We start from the raw sequence: 19,113 nt of genomic DNA on the forward strand, positions 1-19,113 counted from the left end.
GCATTATAAAACTTAATCTGGGCAATGTTTGCAGTTGCAGCCGATGACTGCATTTCCTGTGCGTCTATATGGGCGCGCTGAGTAGCAGTGTGTGGAAACGAAAGACAGGGACGGACGTAAAGCAATCAGAACGAACAGGAAAGTATGCAGAGCCTCTGGTAGCTCAGTTGGTAGAGCGGTGGACTGTAGTGGAGGATTCACAGTTATCCATAGGTCGCTGGTTCAAATCCGGCCCAGAGGACTGTTTTTCTAATCTCAGGAGCAAAGAGGCTCCAGAGCATGCCCACTCGGTCAGAACCTCCCGATGTTTTAAACCTATTTTAAAGGAAATTCATTTGCTCAGCTTGTAATAGCTAGTTGATAATCATGGGATTCTTAGCCTTCGTAGGATAATGATATTTCTCCGAATTATCGTAAAATTGCTTGCTCTTACAGGCATTACTCGTTTAATGTGCTATATAGGTCACATCGTCGCACCAATATTCAGCCGTTTCATAGACGTCTCGTTTTTAACACAAACGTAGAAACTAAATCCCTGAGCCCATCGCTGATACTTCCTCGGCGAGAAACGCTTATTACAGAAAATTTAGACTAAACGAAGGTTCCACCGAGATTCGAACTCGGATCGCTGGATTCAGAGTCCAGAGTGCTAACCGTTACACCATGGAACCAGACACGAGTATGGGACGCGTAAATACATTTAGCAGTATTCTGACGTACTTCAGACACTTCCTACTTGCATTTTTTAACCTAATTGACACGATCGAGCATTATAAAACTTAATCTGGGCAATGTTTGCAGTTGCAGCCGATGACTGCATTTCCTGTGCGTCTATATGGGCGCGCTGAGTAGCAGTGTGTGGAAACGAAAGACAGGGACGGACGTAAAGCAATCAGAACGAACAGGAAAGTATGCAGAGCCTCTGGTAGCTCAGTTGATGTCGGCTCTCAGCCGTGGCAGCGTGCGGACGGCCCCGCGCGCCGGCCAGTGCTCCGCTGCAGGGGTTTTGTTTACTTCCGCGTCGTAGCTTTCAGGCTTGCGTCCGTCCACTGTGAACAACATGTCGAGCGCTTACCGCCGTGCGACCCTTAAAGTTTCCTTCCCAACTGAACATGCGCGACCTCGTGCACTTGAAGTTGAAACGTTCATACGTGAAGAAGTTCGTTTAGATCCTAACCACGTTATCGGAATCCATTTTTCGATCACGAGTAGTGTCGTTCATATTAAAATGACAAACACCGAGGTGTGTGAAGATGTTATTCGCCGCCATGCCAATGGACTTAAGTTCAAATACTCTGATGGTCACGTCGGAGCTGTAACACTTGAACTCGCAGAGTACGGTCAACGCACGATTAGGGTGTTTGAACTACCTTTTGAAGTGCCGAAGGACGAAGTTGTCTCTGCGTTACAACCATACGGTAACGTCATCGGTTACGTAGAGGAAAAATGGCAAACTTTCACGACCTACCATGTCCTTAATGGTGTGCGTCAGGTCAAAATTGAACTGAAAAAACATATTCCATCATACCTGACCATTGGCGGGGTGCGAGCCATTGTCATGTACGACGGCCAACCCCGAACATGTGCGGGTTGTGGACAAGAAGGCCACGTCAGATCCGCCTGCATGCGACGCCGCCTGATCCAGACGCCGGTCGGCGAGGAAGCGTCCCCAGCGGTGATGACTCAGATCCCTGTCACATACGCCAAGGTTGCCCAGGGAGGTAACACGTCTACACAGAGTCTTCCTGCTCCGTTGACGTCGTCTGATCAGGTAGATGCAACCGCTCCTGAGATTCCTTCTGAGGTGCCCCAGACGCCAGATCCTAACCTGCCGAATCATCGCAGCACTGTGACTGAAAATGCTACTGAGATGGACGTTGATCCGGGAGTGGTACCTACTTCTGCTTTCCTTCAGACTGGTCCGGAGTCAGACGAAAGCCACCCGCCATCGGACTCTGAACGACTTGTTCGAAAACAAGGGTCGACACGAAAGAGAAAGAAACGTAGCCGTACACCCCCTGATGAATCCATTCTACGGATGGATACCGGGGATGCAGACCCGAAGATGGACGACAAACCGATCTTTGATGACCGAAAGGCTGATGCGACAGACCCGCCACAGGCGACCACTGGCAACGAACACCCCTCATTACTGACGCCGTCGCCCCCACAGGTCGACGTTGAAGAGAGCCTATCCGATGAGACGAAAACTACGTCTCCTCTCCACGTGGATGACGTGCACAGCCGATACCCTACCGCAGTATCAGTCTCCTGGGCAGACGACGTGGAGATCGAAGGGACTGGGGTGGATGCTGCTGATGATGGGGCACCCCCATCGGTTGCACCCGCGCCCGCAAACTCTCCACAATAGCAGCCTCTTCAGCGGACCGGCAAGATCGGCGACCTCTCGCCCCTGAAGAAGAAGCCCCGCCTGTGCCTGTGGGACTCCAACACCAGCATTATCGTGTCGCAACGATTAACCTCGCGACCATTCGTGCGCCCCACAAACTAGCGCTGCTCCGCGATATGATTTATGATGCGGACATAGATATTGCGCTTTTTCAGGAAGTGCATGTCGCCGATTTTTCACCACCACATGGCTTCACGGTGCATCTTTCTCCCGCTTCGGACACCGGTAGTGGTGTTGCCATCATCTTACGCGAAGGTCTTCCTGCCGAAGATGTCCTATACCTCCCAAGCGGCAGAGGTATGGCCCTTACTCTCTTTGGTGTACGCATCATCAATATTTATGCGCCGTCGGGCTCCAGCTACCGTCGTGAACGCAATGCCTTCTTCGCGAATGAAGTCACACCCCTTTTTATGGGACCACACGATGACTGGATCATGGGTGGAGACTTCAACTGCACCCAGCGACCTCAGGATCAATTGCCGCGTCACTCACCATGCGCAGCTCTGGAAACAGTCGTCACGCGGCTACAATTTGTCGACACGTGGAGACATGTTCACGGTGATCTTTTGGGCTTTACGTACCACACTGCGCACTCCTCTAGCCGACTGGATCGCATCTACATCTCGCGATCCCTAATTCAACACACTCGACAGGCTGAAATCTGGCCTGTTGCTTTCTCAGACCATGAGGCTTACTTCTGTGATGTTGTTCTCACAAGACAGGCAGTATGGCACGGACGTGGTTTATGGAAACTGAACACGGCACTTCTTAATTCACCTGACTGTCGACTTCTAATAGAAGACACTTGGATCACATGTAATAGACGCCGACCCACGTATCCGTCTACCATATCCTGGTGGATCCAGTGTGCAAAACCTGCTCTTCGAAAAACTTTAATCCGGTATGGCAAAGATGTTGTCGCCTGGAGGAAGAGCACTATGGACTTTTACTACAGAATCCTACGAGAATGCTCCACGATGCCAGCCTCCCCTGAGCGCCATACAAGGATGAACCAAGCTAAGGCCCAAATCTCCAATCTCATGCGACGGCACTTGGAAGGGGCGATAGTACGATCTCGTACTGCTGATCGCATGCCTCATGAACATCCGTCGATGTACCATATCATCCAAGAACGACAAAATCGACGCCGAAAATTGATTCACGTCCTAACGGATCAAGAAGGGCGTCGCTACGTAACCCAATCTGCCATAGGGAATGTGCTTCACGCCCACTACCGGCAGCTCTACGCCCCAGTTCCACATTCCCCAGAGTTGATCGAGGAAGTCTCACAGCTCAACTTCGGTGGTATCCCAGGAGATGCGGCGATTGAATTGATGTCGGAGGTGACTGATGAGGAAGTCCGCGATGCGATCCGGGCAGGAACCATCAATCGCTCCCCGGGCCCCGACGGTCTTCCCCTCGAATTTTATCGCACCTTCCGTGATTTGTTAGAGTCCGCATTCACCACCATCTGTCGGGAACTGATGTCTCCGGAAGTACCTGTGCCGGACGCTTTCATGGAAGGAATTATTATTCCTGTACATAAACCGCACGGTGGCAACAATATCAGTGATTATCGGCCCCTCACCCTCCTTAACAGTGATATGAAAATCTTCACTCGCCTTTTGGCAGCGCGACTTAAAAACGTTGCCCGATATGTTGTGTCGCCAGACCAAGCATCTTTGGGAGGCGACAACAATATTCGCACGGCTTTATGCCGCTACAGGGATATGATCGCCGTTACCCAGACACAACGCCTCTCTGGGGCACTTGCGTCTTTGGACTTCAGTCAAGCTTTTGATAGGGTTGACCATTCGTTCCTTACGGCCGTTCTCCACCATATGGGTTTCCCGGTCGCCGTTATCACGGTAGTGATGCGCCTTCTGCGGGGTGCCTCATCCAGGATTATGTACAATGGCAGACTCACTCCACCGATAATAATAGGTCGATCCGTACGTCAAGGTTGCCCTCTATCAGCAATTTTGTACGCCTTTTCCTTGGAATCCTTGCTATGTGGACTAAGACAACGTTTGGTAGGGTTGTCCATAGATCGCTACCGATTCTGTTGCACGGCCTATGCTGACGATGTCGTCATCTGTTTACGTAATGCCGACGAAGTTCGAGCTGTTTTGACGTGGGTAGCGACTTATGGTGAGGCGTCGGGTAGCTCTTTAAACGTACGTAAGTCACAAGTTATGTTCATTGGCACGGGACTTCCCGTGGAGTGCGTTACACCTCTCACCACCGTTGATACCATTCGTTGTTTGGGAGTAGATTTTTCATCTGATCTCCGGCGTTCAGCCACCATCAACTGCCGACGCCTCCTTTTAACGATCAGAGCAGGTCTTATGGACCATCGCCTTCGATCCCTAGATATTCTCCAACGAGCACGATATGTCAATACGTATATCGCATCCCGAGTTCCCCATGTAGCGCAAGTTCTACCTTTCCCGCTTACTGTGGCACGTCGCATGTTGGCAGCGATGGCATCTTTCGTCAGCTCTGGGATGTTGTTCAAAGTTAACTATGCGACCCTTACTCTTCCCCGTGAACGAGGTGGGATAGGTCTGTTTCACGTGCCGGATAGAGCTCGCGCCCTATTTGTCAGCTCCCAGATGACGGTATGGACACGTTGCCCAACGAGCCTCACTGGTCTCCTCCTGTCGGCATACTCGCCGGTCTCACTGTCAGCCCCAGTGATGATCTCGGATGTTCCGGCCCAGTTCCATTATATACGGTACTTCTTTCTGGAACTCAGTTATCTACGCCTCACCTTACCAAGACAGCTTTTACTCAAGACAAAGGCAGTATACAATGTCCTCCAATTAGGTCGTCCACCTAACCCGATTGAACTAAAGTTCCCACAGGTTGACTGGCGTCAAGTATGGCGCGCGGTGTTCGCCTGTTACCTTGACACGAATGTTCAATCTGTCTGGTACATAACTGTCAATGGTAAGCAAATCAACCAATTTCGCCTTCATCGTATCCACCTCGCCCAATCACCTCTATGCTCCACGTGTGGAGTGCCAGACAATGATGACCATCGGTTTGTTTGCGGACCGGCGGCGGAGGTTTGGCACTTGGTTCGAAGTATTGTGGCTTTTCTAACGCGGGACATTCCGGATCGGATTACTCCCCTTTCATTATTATTTCCGGAACGTGGCTATTTTCCTCGGACAAAGACCAATGCTGTGAATTGGATTCGCGGACATGCCATTCACTACTTATTTGGACAAACTGTAGACTCTGTACTCGATTTTTGGACATACCTCAATGACCGTCATTATGTCGTTGTCCGTCACCCAAAATACAGACAATTTTTCTCGAACTTCCTTGGGAGTGCTTTCCACGAGCCGCCTCGCAGCTGGAATGTGTTAAGCCAAGAGAGGAGAAGATTTCCTGTTTGAACCAATGAACATTTCTGAACAATTGAACGGAACACATCAATTTCGAGAAGACGTGACTCAACATATTACCAGCGGGGCGCAGAAGGCCTCTGATCAATTACACACAAAAAAATAATAAATAAATAAAATAAAATCAATAAATATAAAACAAAAAAAAAAAAAAAAAAATTAAAATAAAATTCAGAAAAAGGAAGATTTTGTTTTGTTTCTAAGGATAGCCCTAACCTTGATTTCCCATATTTCCCCTGGTATATAGGCAGCTCTCTGGGGTAGGTTTAGTCAGGAGCCAACGCCTGAAGTGGCCCAGATTTTTTTTTTTTTTTTTTTTTTTTTTTTTTATAGGATGAAAAGTGGCGGTGGCACTTGTTTTTTATTTATTTCCATTTTATTAGAAAAAAGGGGGCAGCAAAAAAAAAAAAAAAAAACAACAAGTCGTAGAACAAAAAAAAAAAAAAAAATAAAATAAAAATAAAAAAAAATAATAAAAAAAAGAAAAAGAAAAAAAAAGTTGGTTAGAGCGCCGTGCTAATAACGAAAAAAATAAAAAAAAAATAAAAAAAAAAAGTTAAAAAAAAAAAAAAATAAAAAAAATAAAGAAAAGAAAGTAAAAAAAAAAAAAAAAAAAAAAAAAAAAAAAAAAGTTGGTAGAGCGGTGGACTGTAGTGGAGGATTCACAGTTATCCATAGGTCGCTGGTTCAAATCCGGCCCAGAGGACTGTTTTTCTAATCTCAGGAGCAAAGAGGCTCCAGAGCATGCCCACTCGGTCAGAACCTCCCTATGTTTTAAACCTATTTTAAAGGAAATTCATTTGCTCAGCTTGTAATAGCTAGTTGATAATCATGGGATTCTTAGCCTTCGTAGGATAATGATATTTCTCCGAATTATCGTAAAATTGCTTGCTCTTACAGGCATTACTCGTTTAATGTGCTATATAGGTCACATCGTCGCACCAATATTCAGCCGTTTCATAGACGTCTCGTTTTTAACACAAACGTAGAAACTAAATCCCTGAGCCTATCGCTGATACTTCCTCGGCGAGAAACGCTTATTACAGAAAATTTAGACTAAACGAAGGTTCCACCGAGATTCGAACTCGGATCGCTGGATTCAGAGTCCAGAGTGCTAACCGTTACACCATGGAACCAGACACGAGTATGGGACGCGTAAATACATTTAGCAGTATTCTGACGTACTTCAGACACTTCCTACTTGCATTTTTTAACCTAATTGACACGATCGAGCATTATAAAACTTAATCTGGGCAATGTTTGCAGTTGCAGCCGATGACTGCATTTCCTGTGCGTCTATATGGGCGCGCTGAGTAGCAGTGTGTGGAAACGAAAGACAGGGACGGACGTAAAGCAATCAGAACGAACAGGAAAGTATGCAGAGCCTCTGGTAGCTCAGTTGGTAGAGCGGTGGACTGTAGTGGAGGATTCACAGTTATCCATAGGTCGCTGGTTCAAATCCGGCCCAGAGGACTGTTTTTCTAATCTCAGGAGCAAAGAGGCTCCAGAGCATGCCCACTCGGTCAGAACCTCCCTATGTTTTAAACCTATTTTAAAGGAAATTCATTTGCTCAGCTTGTAATAGCTAGTTGATAATCATGGGATTCTTAGCCTTCGTAGGATAATGATATTTCTCCGAATTATCGTAAAATTGCTTGCTCTTACAGGCATTACTCGTTTAATGTGCTATATAGGTCACATCGTCGCACCAATATTCAGCCGTTTCATAGACGTCTCGTTTTTAACACAAACGTAGAAACTAAATCCCTGAGCCTATCGCTGATACTTCCTCGGCGAGAAACGCTTATTACAGAAAATTTAGACTAAACGAAGGTTCCACCGAGATTCGAACTCGGATCGCTGGATTCAGAGTCCAGAGTGCTAACCGTTACACCATGGAACCAGACACGAGTATGGGACGCGTAAATACATTTAGCAGTATTCTGACGTACTTCAGACACTTCCTACTTGCATTTTTTAACCTAATTGACACGATCGAGCATTATAAAACTTAATCTGGGCAATGTTTGCAGTTGCAGCCGATGACTGCATTTCCTGTGCGTCTATATGGGCGCGCTGAGTAGCAGTGTGTGGAAACGAAAGACAGGGACGGACGTAAAGCAATCAGAACGAACAGGAAAGTATGCAGAGCCTCTGGTAGCTCAGTTGGTAGAGCGGTGGACTGTAGTGGAGGATTCACAGTTATCCATAGGTCGCTGGTTCAAATCCGGCCCAGAGGACTGTTTTTCTAATCTCAGGAGCAAAGAGGCTCCAGAGCATGCCCACTCGGTCAGAACCTCCCTATGTTTTAAACCTATTTTAAAGGAAATTCATTTGCTCAGCTTGTAATAGCTAGTTGATAATCATGGGATTCTTAGCCTTCGTAGGATAATGATATTTCTCCGAATTATCGTAAAATTGCTTGCTCTTACAGGCATTACTCGTTTAATGTGCTATATAGGTCACATCGTCGCACCAATATTCAGCCGTTTCATAGACGTCTCGTTTTTAACACAAACGTAGAAACTAAATCCCTGAGCCTATCGCTGATACTTCCTCGGCGAGAAACGCTTATTACAGAAAATTTAGACTAAACGAAGGTTCCACCGAGATTCGAACTCGGATCGCTGGATTCAGAGTCCAGAGTGCTAACCGTTACACCATGGAACCAGACACGAGTATGGGACGCGTAAATACATTTAGCAGTATTCTGACGTACTTCAGACACTTCCTACTTGCATTTTTTAACCTAATTGACACGATCGAGATTTATAAAACTTAATCTGGGCAATGTTTGCAGTTGCAGCCGATGACTGCATTTCCTGTGCGTCTATATGGGCGCGCTGAGTAGCAGTGTGTGGAAACGAAAGACAGGGACGGACGTAAAGCAATCAGAACGAACAGGAAAGTATGCAGAGCCTCTGGTAGCTCAGTTGGTAGTCGCGCTTGCGACACCGTGCTGGTCGGACGTATCAGTGCTCCGCTCCGCCGCGTGTTCACAAGGCGTGTTTTCCACTCATATTTCTGTGTGCAAGTGTTGTGTTATTCTGCAGTTTATATCGTTTTCCATTTGTATTTTTGTTGCGGTCTTATTGTAGCGGGTTAACCGCTCGCTATCTGCTGCAATGTCCAGGTTATTTCCGCGAAAGTGTACCCTGCGTTTTGATTTTGACAAGTCCACCCGATCTGTGCAACCGAGTTCACTGGAGATACATGACTGGATCGTTGATGTTATTGGGATTACATCTGACCAAGTGCACACCGCCTATTATGATACCGAGCAGTATTGTTTCTTTGTTAAATTACTGAATCCTGTATTACTGGAGAAGATCATGACGAAGCACGGAGGAAGTGCTATTTTCCGACACCGGGACGACTCTGTAAGTACTGTGCTCATTTCCAATGCCGATGTAGACTACACGAACGTGCGTATTTTTAACTTACCCCCTGAAGTAGAAAATTGTTATTTAAAGGAGGTACTGTCCAAATTCGGTGACGTTAAACAGATTCGACATGAACGGTGGTCAAGTCAACATAGGTTGCAATGTTACAGTGGCGTTCGATCTGTAGAAATGCATGTCAAACAGAATATTCCATCCCATATACTTGTTTGTGACTATAAGGCTCACGTTACTTACATTGGCCAAACACCGACCTGTCATATCTGTAATGAGAGTGGTCACTTGCGTCAAGACTGCCCCAGGCGCATGTTTGTGTTGAAGAATTCCCTCCAGCAGCGTAAAAGGCTTACTTTGGCGGATGTAGTGGCAGCCAAGCCGATGACAGAGATTGGGCTCCCTAATTCTGAAATGCCTTCGGAACAGCAACAGGAAATTCGCTCTGAGGAGTTTCCGGTTCTGGTTCGGAGAGAAAAAGGTGCGTTGCCCCCTGCCACACTCGATGCCGCGACCAATAAGAGGCGCAGAACTTGTGACAGCAGTGGCTCTGATAACGACACCTCTAGTGCGCATGAGACCGCGAGAAAGGACGATCAGGAATCCGGCTCGGAAGCGAAAGCTCCCATCGGTGAGGCTATTGTGGACGCTTCTCCTCCCACAATTTCAAGTGCCGATACTTCCGTGGAAGTTAAGCAGTTACCGCTGGCTAGTGCCTTAGAACTTCCGCTACAGCCAACTCAGGCCGACCAACCTGTACGTGTGGCTCACATTCCTGCAGGAAGTACACACACAGCGGCCTGTGATGGTGGTATACAAACATCTCTGAGCGCAAACGGTACACATCACGTGGCAGCCGCTTCGGTTCAGGACTCACAACAAGGGGAATGTCAACAACTCCAGGAAATAATACAAACACAGCTGTCCGGGTCTGTCGGTGACAACAAACAGCTGCGGGCAGAGAATGTTGCCAAACAGGCTGATAGTGCGAGTGATAGTTCAGCTGCTCGCTCGCCGGCGGTGTCGCCGCGTGCCATCCCTTCGCGGGATGTGCCGGGAGAGCAGCTTGACATCACCCACGACCCTCCCACGCCGCCAGCTGCAGAGGTGCTCCACAGTGTCCGCCCCAGGATCCGAGTGCAACCTAATGTAAATGCTGTGCGTAAAAAGAGTAAGAACAAAGACGCACGAATACAACTCAGTGACGTCACAGACACGAATTTCCCGGCCACAAATATGGAATGGCATGAAGATGTTGCCCTTTAAAGATATTTGCTCCTTCCGCCTCTTCCACGTACTGTCATAATGTCGCAGGCCTATACGATCACGACATTAAATATTAATAAAATCCGGTCGGAGGTGAAACTGAGTGCCTTAAAACAATATCTCTATGAGTCGGGAACAGATATCGCTCTTTTGCAGGAGGTGGCCATGCCACACTTAACTCTTCCTGGTTTTGTTGCTATTACAAATTTTTCCCCCGACTCGAACGTGGGGACTGCCATCTTACTTCGAGAAGGCATTCCCGCCACTCAGGTTGACAAGTTAGATTCCGGTAGAGGTGTGGGTGTCACCGTTTTTGGCGTCACCATCATTAACTTGTACGCGCCTTCTGGCAGTACCTATAGGGCGGAAAGAGCAAACTTTTTTAAGGAACAAATCATCTATTTGTTACGGAAAAATCCCGAACGTGTTATCATTGGAGGTGATTTTAATTGTGTTTTATCCCAGAAAGATCAGTCCCCGAATTTTAATTATTCGCCTGAATTAAAGCGTCTCGTGACCGACCTCAAACTGAAAGACGCGTGGGAAATTAGGTACCCGACCTTGGTACGATTCACACACATCGTCGCGAATTCCTGCAGCAGAATTGACAGGATTTATGTTTCCGACGTTTTAGAGAATGTCTTGTTACAAATTGAAACAATTCCCTCCAGCTTCTCTGATCACAGTGGTGTCGTTGCGTGCCTGAATTTGCTGCCCCAACCAACGCGTTGGTATAAAAATCAATGGAACTTGAACGTCTCCTTATTAACGGATGCTGACCTAGAGGCGGCGGTGCGACGCGCTTGGGAGCAGTGCTTGCGCACTACCGCAAACTTTCGTAGCACCATAGCGTGGTGGACTCAGCATGCAAAACCCAAACTGCGAAAAGTTGTTATATTCTTCGGTATTGAAAGAGCAGCCGCGATAAAGAGGACGATGGAGTTCTACTACACTATCTTACGCGACCTCTGTGATAGAGCCGACGCCGCGCACACCAGAATAGACGACATTCGAAACATAAAGGCGAAATTAATCAATCTTAAGAGGATGCAACTGGAAGGTCTTAAGATCAAATCTAAAGTGAAGTCGGTCAGGGACGATGAAACAGCCGCTCTATACCACCTTGTCAAACATGCTAAGAACAGAAGGAGGACTTTTATTGAGGCCCTGAAACTCGGTGATGGCACGATTGTCGACACCCAGCGAGAGATTATCAAGGCACTACACGACTATTTTGTTGACACCTACACGTCAGCGGCTACTCATGACGGCTGCTATGACGAACTGTTTAGTGCCATTTCCTCTACTATAACTAGAGAAGACAATGACACAATTTCATTAGAATTTAGTAATAAAGATGTTTTGGAGATTGTCTGCCACTCGCCGATCAGGAAGTCCCCTGGTCCTGACGGATTACCCATTGAATTTTACAGGAGGTATTGGCACATCATCGGGGACAAAATCACCCAATTAGTGAACGAAGTTTTTCAAGGGAAGCCTATACCACTTGCCTTTAAGGAATGCACAATTGTGCTTATCCCTAAAGGCAGAGGTACCAAAAATATCGCCAACTTCCGCCCCATTTCATTGTTAAACTCCGATTATAAAATAGTCGCCCGTGCAATCAACACGCGAATGATGCCCCTCACTGCTAAATTCATTGGACGTCAGCAGACATGTGCCTTCGGGAGAACTGTATTGCAAACGGCAGCTTTTTACCGGGATATCATTGCGTTAACGAACGCCAGTAACGTGAAGTGTGGGCTGATCTTTCTGGACTTTTTTAAAGCCTTTGACCTCGTCGCTCACGAGTACCTCCTTGAAACCATGAAAAGATTCGGTTTCTTGCAGAACGCGATTGACATGATCACAAACATGGCACTGGGGATCAACGCAAGGCTTTCTGTCAACTCGCAACTAACCCAACCGATTCAAATCAACAGAGGGATTCCACAAGGCAGCCCTTTGTCCATGTTACTTTTTGTTCTTTCACTCGAACCTCTGTTACTCCAACTGCAGGCGAAACTCACAGGGCTAACACTTTCAGGAGAAAAAACTGTCGTAGGCGCCTATGCCGACGATGTGGGTGTGGTTGTCCGCAATGAGAATGATGTCACCACTTTAGCGGCTCACCTCCAGCAATACTGTTTGGCGTCGGGGGCTAAATTGAATGACAAGAAAAGTAAATTTATTAACCTCTGTGGCCTCCAGCACTTGCGAGTTGGCTACGCTCAGGAAGTCAGCGTCCACAAGGCTCTCGGCATCATATTGACGGCGTCCTCTTTACAGATGGCGGCGGCAAACTGGAGGGAAATAGTGCGTAAACTTAACGGTGCTCTCATTGACAATTCCCACAGAAGCCTCAATCAATTTGATCGGATTCATCTGGTCAACTCCTGTATTTTATCCAAAGCCTTCTACACGGCGCAGCTCCTGCCACTGCCTGCAGTCATTGCTAAGCAAATTATGTCGAAGGTGACCAATTTTATTTGGAGAGGGGAAATTTTTCGCGTGTCTGCCAAAACTGCGACACTCCACCCCCAGAATGGAGGGATGGGATTAGTAGATATCAAGGTGAAAGCGATGGCTCTCTATGTTACAAGGACGACCGCTATAATTAACAATGATCCTTCCGGCATTACAGCGCAATTATTCACTGCCGTCAGGCCGCAAAGTCTTGACCCACCGCTGAATATTCAGCCCATCAGTTATCGGCTAAAACATATCAGAGATTATTACCTTTCACGGAGCTACATCAGTCAAGAGGTCCTAAAATCTCAACGTTTAACTGCACAAGCCATAATAGCGGACTGGAGACAACACGAAGGAACGAATCCTTTGGCAACGAAGCTCGGTGGCATGAACTGGGATATTATATGGCGCAATGTCAGTTCCCGTGTCCTCAGTTCCGATGCTCGCACTGCCTGGTACAAAGCCATCAATGATGTGGTTAGCACGAACGAGAGGTTACATAAAATCGGGCTCAGTGACACCCCTCTCTGTCGTCGCTGCCAACTGACGGATACAGTTATCCACCGTTACACCTGCGGGGACCGTCTCCAGAACTGGGTTTGGCTTCGACAAAAAATAGCTCTTCTTACCAGGACTACAACCGCCAATGTTTCGTCAGCACTACTGTCTCGTCCTGATGTGCATTTTTATCCGCAGACGAAAAACAATGCAGTTTTGTGGTTGCTGGGTACCTATTCCAGCTACGTCTTTAATAATTTTGGCGGTGACAATTATTTGGAATTCAAGATGTTTATGGATATCGAATTCGCCAAAACATGTACGTACCAGAATCATGGGAAACTCTTCGGCAATATGCTTAAAATAGTGTTTCATTGCATGGGTATCGGATAGGTCAACTGAGTGTGACGGGGTGAGGCAGGGCCGCGGGACACCAGTAGTGCCGCGAAGAGGCCCCACTGCTTCTGTGTCGCGTCCAGACTTCCCCTCACACTGCGGCCTTCACTGACTCGCTGGACACTGGCTACAGGAACTTTCATTGAGTGAGATACGAAGCTGTGTTTATGTTACGTTTATTCTTCGAGCAGCACTTCTACTATGCCCAAGGGCGAAGTCTTTTCGTTGTCTTTTTCACCATTCCAATTTATTTTCATAGAAGGTTACGGGTTTCGTTTAAAAAAAAAAAAAAAAAAAAAAAAAAAAAGTGGTTAAGGCAAAAAAAAAAAAAAAAAAAAAAAAAAAAAGTTGGTAGAGCGGTGGACTGTAGTGGAGGATTCACAGTTATCCATAGGTCGCTGGTTCAAATCCGGCCCAGAGGACTGTTTTTCTAATCTCAGGAGCAAAGAGGCTCCAGAGCATGCCCACTCGGTCAGAACCTCCCTATGTTTTAAACCTATTTTAAAGGAAATTCATTTGCTCAGCTTGTAATAGCTAGTTGATAATCATGGGATTCTTAGCCTTCGTAGGATAATGATATTTCTCCGAATTATCGTAAAATTGCTTGCTCTTACAGGCATTACTCGTTTAATGTGCTATATAGGTCACATCGTCGCACCAATATTCAGCCGTTTCATAGACGTCTCGTTTTTAACACAAACGTAGAAACTAAATCCCTGAGCCTATCGCTGATACTTCCTCGGCGAGAAACGCTTATTACAGAAAATTTAGACTAAACGAAGGTTCCACCGAGATTCGAACTCGGATCGCTGGATTCAGAGTCCAGAGTGCTAACCGTTACACCATGGAACCAGACACGAGTATGGGACGCGTAAATACATTTAGCAGTATTCTGACGTACTTCAGACACTTCCTACTTGCATTTTTTAACCTAATTGACACGATCGAGCATTATAAAACTTAATCTGGGCAATGTTTGCAGTTGCAGCCGATGACTGCATTTCCTGTGCGTCTATATGGGCGCGCTGAGTAGCAGTGTGTGGAAACGAAAGACAGGGACGGACGTAAAGCAATCAGAACGAACAGGAAAGTATGCAGAGCCTCTGGTAGCTCAGTTGGTAGAGCGGTGGACTGTAGTGGAGGATTCACAGTTATCCATAGGTCGCTGGTTCAAATCCGGCCCAGAGGACTGTTTTTCTAATCTCAGGAGCAAAGAGGCTCCAGAGCATGCCCACTCGGTCAGAACCTCCCTATGTTTTAAACCTATTTTAAAGGAAATTCATTTGCTCAGCTTGTAATAGCTAGTTGATAATCATGGGATTCTTAGCCTTCGTAGGATAATGATATTTCTCCGAATTATCGTAAAATTGCTTGCTCTTACAGGCATTACTCGTTTAATGTGCTATATAGGTCACATCGTCGCACCAATATTCAGCCGTTTCATAGACGTCTCGTTTTTAACACAAACGTAGAAACTAAATCCCTGAGCCTATCGCTGATACTTCCTCGGCGAGAAACGCTTATTACAGAAAATTTAGACTAAACGAAGGTTCCACCGAGATTCGAACTCGGATCGCTGGATTCAGAGTCCAGAGTGCTAACCGTTACACCATGGAACCAGACACGAGTATGGGACGCGTAAATACATTTAGCAGTATTCTGACGTACTTCAGACACTTCCTACTTGCATTTTTTAACCTAATTGACACGATCGAGCATTATAAAACTTAATCTGGGCAATGTTTGCAGTTGCAGCCGATGACTGCATTTCCTGTGCGTCTATATGGGCGCGCTGAGTAGCAGTGTGTGGAAACGAAAGACAGGGACGGACGTAAAGCAATCAGAACGAACAGGAAAGTATGCAGAGCCTCTGGTAGCTCAGTTGGTAGAGCGGTGGACTGTAGTGGAGGATTCACAGTTATCCATAGGTCGCTGGTTCAAATCCGGCCCAGAGGACTGTTTTTCTAATCTCAGGAGCAAAGAGGCTCCAGAGCATGCCCACTCGGTCAGAACCTCCCTATGTTTTAAACCTATTTTAAAGGAAATTCATTTGCTCAGCTTGTAATAGCTAGTTGATAATCATGGGATTCTTAGCCTTCGTAGGATAATGATATTTCTCCGAATTATCGTAAAATTGCTTGCTCTTACAGGCATTACTCGTTTAATGTGCTATATAGGTCACATCGTCGCACCAATATTCAGCCGTTTCATAGACGTCTCGTTTTTAACACAAACGTAGAAACTAAATCCCTGAGCCTATCGCTGATACTTCCTCGGCGAGAAACGCTTATTACAGAAAATTTAGACTAAACGAAGGTTCCACCGAGATTCGAACTCTGATCGCTGGATTCAGAGTCCAGAGTGCTAACCGTTACACCATGGAACCAGACACGAGTATGGGACGCGTAAATACATTTAGCAGTATTCTGACGTACTTCAGACACTTCCTACTTGCATTTTTTAACCTAATTGACACGATCGAGCATTATAAAACTTAATCTGGGCAATGTTTGCAGTTGCAGCCGATGACTGCATTTCCTGTGCGTCTATATGGGCGCGCTGAGTAGCAGTGTGTGGAAACGAAAGACAGGGACGGACGTAAAGCAATCAGAACGAACAGGAAAGTATGCAGAGCCTCTGGTAGCGGTGCTTACGCACTACCGCAAACTTTCGTAGCACCATAGCGTGGTGGACTCAGCATGCAAAACCCAAACTGCGAAAAGTTGTTATCTTCTTCGGTATTGAAAGAGCAGCCGCGAAAAAGAAGACGATGGAGTTCTACTACACTATCTTACGCGACCTCTGTGATAGAGCCGACGCCGCGCACACCAGAATAGACGACATTCGAAAAATAAAGGCGAAATTAATCAGTCTTAAGAGGATGCAACTGGAAGGTCTTAAGATCAAATCTAAAGTGAAGTCGGTCAGGGACGATGAAACAGCCGCTCTATACCACCTTGTCAAACATGCTAAGAACAGAAGGAGGACTTTTATTGAGGCCCTGAAACTCGGTGATGGCACGACTGTCGACACCCAGCGAGAGATTATCAAGGCACTACACGACTATTTTGTTGACACCTACACGTCAGCGGCTACTCATGACGGCTGCTATGACGAACTGTTTAGTGCCATTTCCTCTACTATAACTAGAGAAGACAATGACACAATTTCATTAGAATTTAGTAATAAAGATGTTTTGGAGATTGTCTGCCACTCGCCGATCAGGAAGTCCCCTGGTCCTGACGGATTACCCATTGAATTCTACAGGAGGTATTGGCACATCATCGGGGACAAAATCACCCAATTAGTGAACGAAGTTTTTCAAGGGAAGCCTATACCACTTGCCTTTAAGGAATGCACAATTGTGCTTATCCCTAAAGGCAGAGGTACCAAAAATATCGCCAACTTCCGCCCCATTTCATTGTTAAACTCCGATTATAAAATAGTCGCCCGTGCAATCAACACGCGAATGATGCCCCTCACTGCTAAATTCATTGGACGTCAGCAGACATGTGCCTTCGGGAGAACTGTATTGCACACGGCAGCTTTTTACCGGGATATCATTGCGTTAACGAACGCCAGTAACGTGAAGTGTGGGCTGATCTTTCTGGACTTTTTTAAAGCCTTTGACCTCGTCGCTCACGAGTACCTCCTTGAAACCATGAAAAGATTCGGTTTCTTGCAGAACGCGATTGACATGATCACAAACATGGCACTGGGGATCAACGCAAGGCTTTCTGTCAACTCGCAACTAACCCAACCGATTCAAATCAACAGAGGGATTCCACAAGGCAGCCCTTTGTCCATGTTACTTTTTGTTCTTTCACTCGAACCTCTGTTACTCCAACTGCAGGCGAAACTCACAGGGCTAACACTTTCAGGAGAAAAAACTGTCGTAGGCGCCTATGCCGACGATGTGGGTGTGGTTGTCCGCAATGAGAATGACGTCACCACTTTAGCGGCTCACCTCCAGCAATACTGTTTGGCGTCGGGGGCTAAATTGAATGACACGAAAAGTAAGTTTATTAACCTCTGTGGCCTCCAGCATTTGCGAGTTGGCTACGCTCAGGAAGTCAGCGTCCACAAGGCTCTCGGCATCATATTGACAGCGTCCTCTTTAAAGATGGCGGCGGCAAACTGGAGGGAAATAGTGCGTAAACTTAACGGTGCTCTCATTGACAATTCCCACAGAAGCCTCAATCAATTTGATCGGATTCATCTGGTCAACTCCTGTATTTTATCCAAAGCCTTCTACACGGCGCAGCTCCTGCCACTGCCTGCAGTCATTGCTAAGCAAATTATGTCGAAGGTGACCAATTTTATTTGGAGAGGGGAAATTTTTCGCGTGTCTGCCAAAACTGCGACACTCCACCCCCAGAATGGAGGGATGGGATTAGTAGATATCAAGGTGAAAGCGATGGCTCTCTATGTTACAAGGACGACCGCTATAATTAACAATGATCCTTCCGGCATTACAGCGCAATTATTCACTGCCGTCAGGCCGCAAAGTCTTGACCCACCGCTGAATATTCAGCCCATCAGTTATCGGCTAAAACATATCAGAGATTATTACCTTTCACGGAGCTACATCGGTAAAGAGGTCATAAACTCTCAACGTTTAACTGCACAAGCCATAATAGCGGACTGGAGACAACACGAAGGAACGAATCCTTTGGCAACGAAGCTCGGTGGCATGAACTGGGATATTGTATGGCGCAATGTCAGTTCCCGTGTCCTCAGTTCCGATGCTCGCACTGCCTGGTACAAAGCCATCAATGATGTGGTTAGCACGAACGAGAGGTTACATAAAATCGGGCTCAGTGACACCCCTCTCTGTCGTCGCTGCCAACTGCCGGATACAGTTATCCACCGTTACACCTGCGGGGACCGTCTCCAGAACTGGGTTTGGCTTCGACAAAAAATAGCTCTTATTACCAGGACTACAACCGCCAATGTTTCGTCAGCACTACTGTCTCGTCCTGATGTGCATTTTTATCCGCAGACGAAAAACAATGCAGTTTTGTGGTTGCTGGGTACCTATTCCAGCTACGTCTTTAATAATTTTGGCGGTGACAATTATTTGGAATTCAAGATGTTTATGGATATCGAATTCGCCAAAACATGTACGTACCCGAATCATGGGAAACTCTTCGGCAATATGCTTAAAATAGCGTTTCATCGTATGGGTATCGGATAGGTCAACTGAGTGTGAAGGGGTGAGGCCGGGCCGCGGGACACCAGTGGTGCCGCGAAGAGGCCC

General features: G+C 46.6%; 12 non-coding genes across 12 annotated transcripts; 5 read left to right on the top strand and 7 right to left on the bottom strand.

The window, feature by feature from the left end:
- Window positions 1-152: 152 nt before the first annotated feature.
- Trnay-gua lies at window positions 153-241 on the top strand. The gene is given in 2 exon segments: window positions 153-189; window positions 206-241. It is a non-coding gene; the product is annotated as a tRNA-Tyr (tRNA).
- Window positions 242-599: 358 nt separating this feature from the next.
- On the bottom strand, window positions 600-671 carry Trnaq-cug. The gene has a single exon. It is a non-coding gene; the product is annotated as a tRNA-Gln (tRNA).
- Window positions 672-6,890: 6,219 nt separating this feature from the next.
- On the bottom strand, window positions 6,891-6,962 carry Trnaq-cug. The gene has a single exon. It is a non-coding gene; the product is annotated as a tRNA-Gln (tRNA).
- A 248-nt stretch (window positions 6,963-7,210) lies between these two features.
- On the top strand, window positions 7,211-7,299 carry Trnay-gua. Its single transcript is given in 2 exon segments — window positions 7,211-7,247; window positions 7,264-7,299. It is a non-coding gene; the product is annotated as a tRNA-Tyr (tRNA).
- Window positions 7,300-7,657: 358 nt separating this feature from the next.
- Trnaq-cug lies at window positions 7,658-7,729 on the bottom strand. Its single transcript has one exon. It is a non-coding gene; the product is annotated as a tRNA-Gln (tRNA).
- A 248-nt stretch (window positions 7,730-7,977) lies between these two features.
- Window positions 7,978-8,066, top strand: Trnay-gua. The gene is given in 2 exon segments: window positions 7,978-8,014; window positions 8,031-8,066. It is a non-coding gene; the product is annotated as a tRNA-Tyr (tRNA).
- A 358-nt stretch (window positions 8,067-8,424) lies between these two features.
- On the bottom strand, window positions 8,425-8,496 carry Trnaq-cug. Its single transcript has one exon. It is a non-coding gene; the product is annotated as a tRNA-Gln (tRNA).
- Window positions 8,497-14,633: 6,137 nt separating this feature from the next.
- Trnaq-cug lies at window positions 14,634-14,705 on the bottom strand. Its single transcript has one exon. It is a non-coding gene; the product is annotated as a tRNA-Gln (tRNA).
- Window positions 14,706-14,953: 248 nt separating this feature from the next.
- Trnay-gua lies at window positions 14,954-15,042 on the top strand. The gene is given in 2 exon segments: window positions 14,954-14,990; window positions 15,007-15,042. It is a non-coding gene; the product is annotated as a tRNA-Tyr (tRNA).
- A 358-nt stretch (window positions 15,043-15,400) lies between these two features.
- Trnaq-cug lies at window positions 15,401-15,472 on the bottom strand. The gene has a single exon. It is a non-coding gene; the product is annotated as a tRNA-Gln (tRNA).
- Window positions 15,473-15,720: 248 nt separating this feature from the next.
- Trnay-gua lies at window positions 15,721-15,809 on the top strand. Its single transcript is given in 2 exon segments — window positions 15,721-15,757; window positions 15,774-15,809. It is a non-coding gene; the product is annotated as a tRNA-Tyr (tRNA).
- Window positions 15,810-16,167: 358 nt separating this feature from the next.
- On the bottom strand, window positions 16,168-16,239 carry Trnaq-cug. The gene has a single exon. It is a non-coding gene; the product is annotated as a tRNA-Gln (tRNA).
- Between the last annotated feature and the right edge of the window lie 2,874 nt (window positions 16,240-19,113).

Source organism: Schistocerca americana, unplaced genomic scaffold (assembly GCF_021461395.2).
Source record: "Schistocerca americana isolate TAMUIC-IGC-003095 unplaced genomic scaffold, iqSchAmer2.1 HiC_scaffold_204, whole genome shotgun sequence".
Classification (NCBI taxonomy): Eukaryota; Metazoa; Arthropoda; class Insecta; order Orthoptera; family Acrididae; genus Schistocerca; species Schistocerca americana.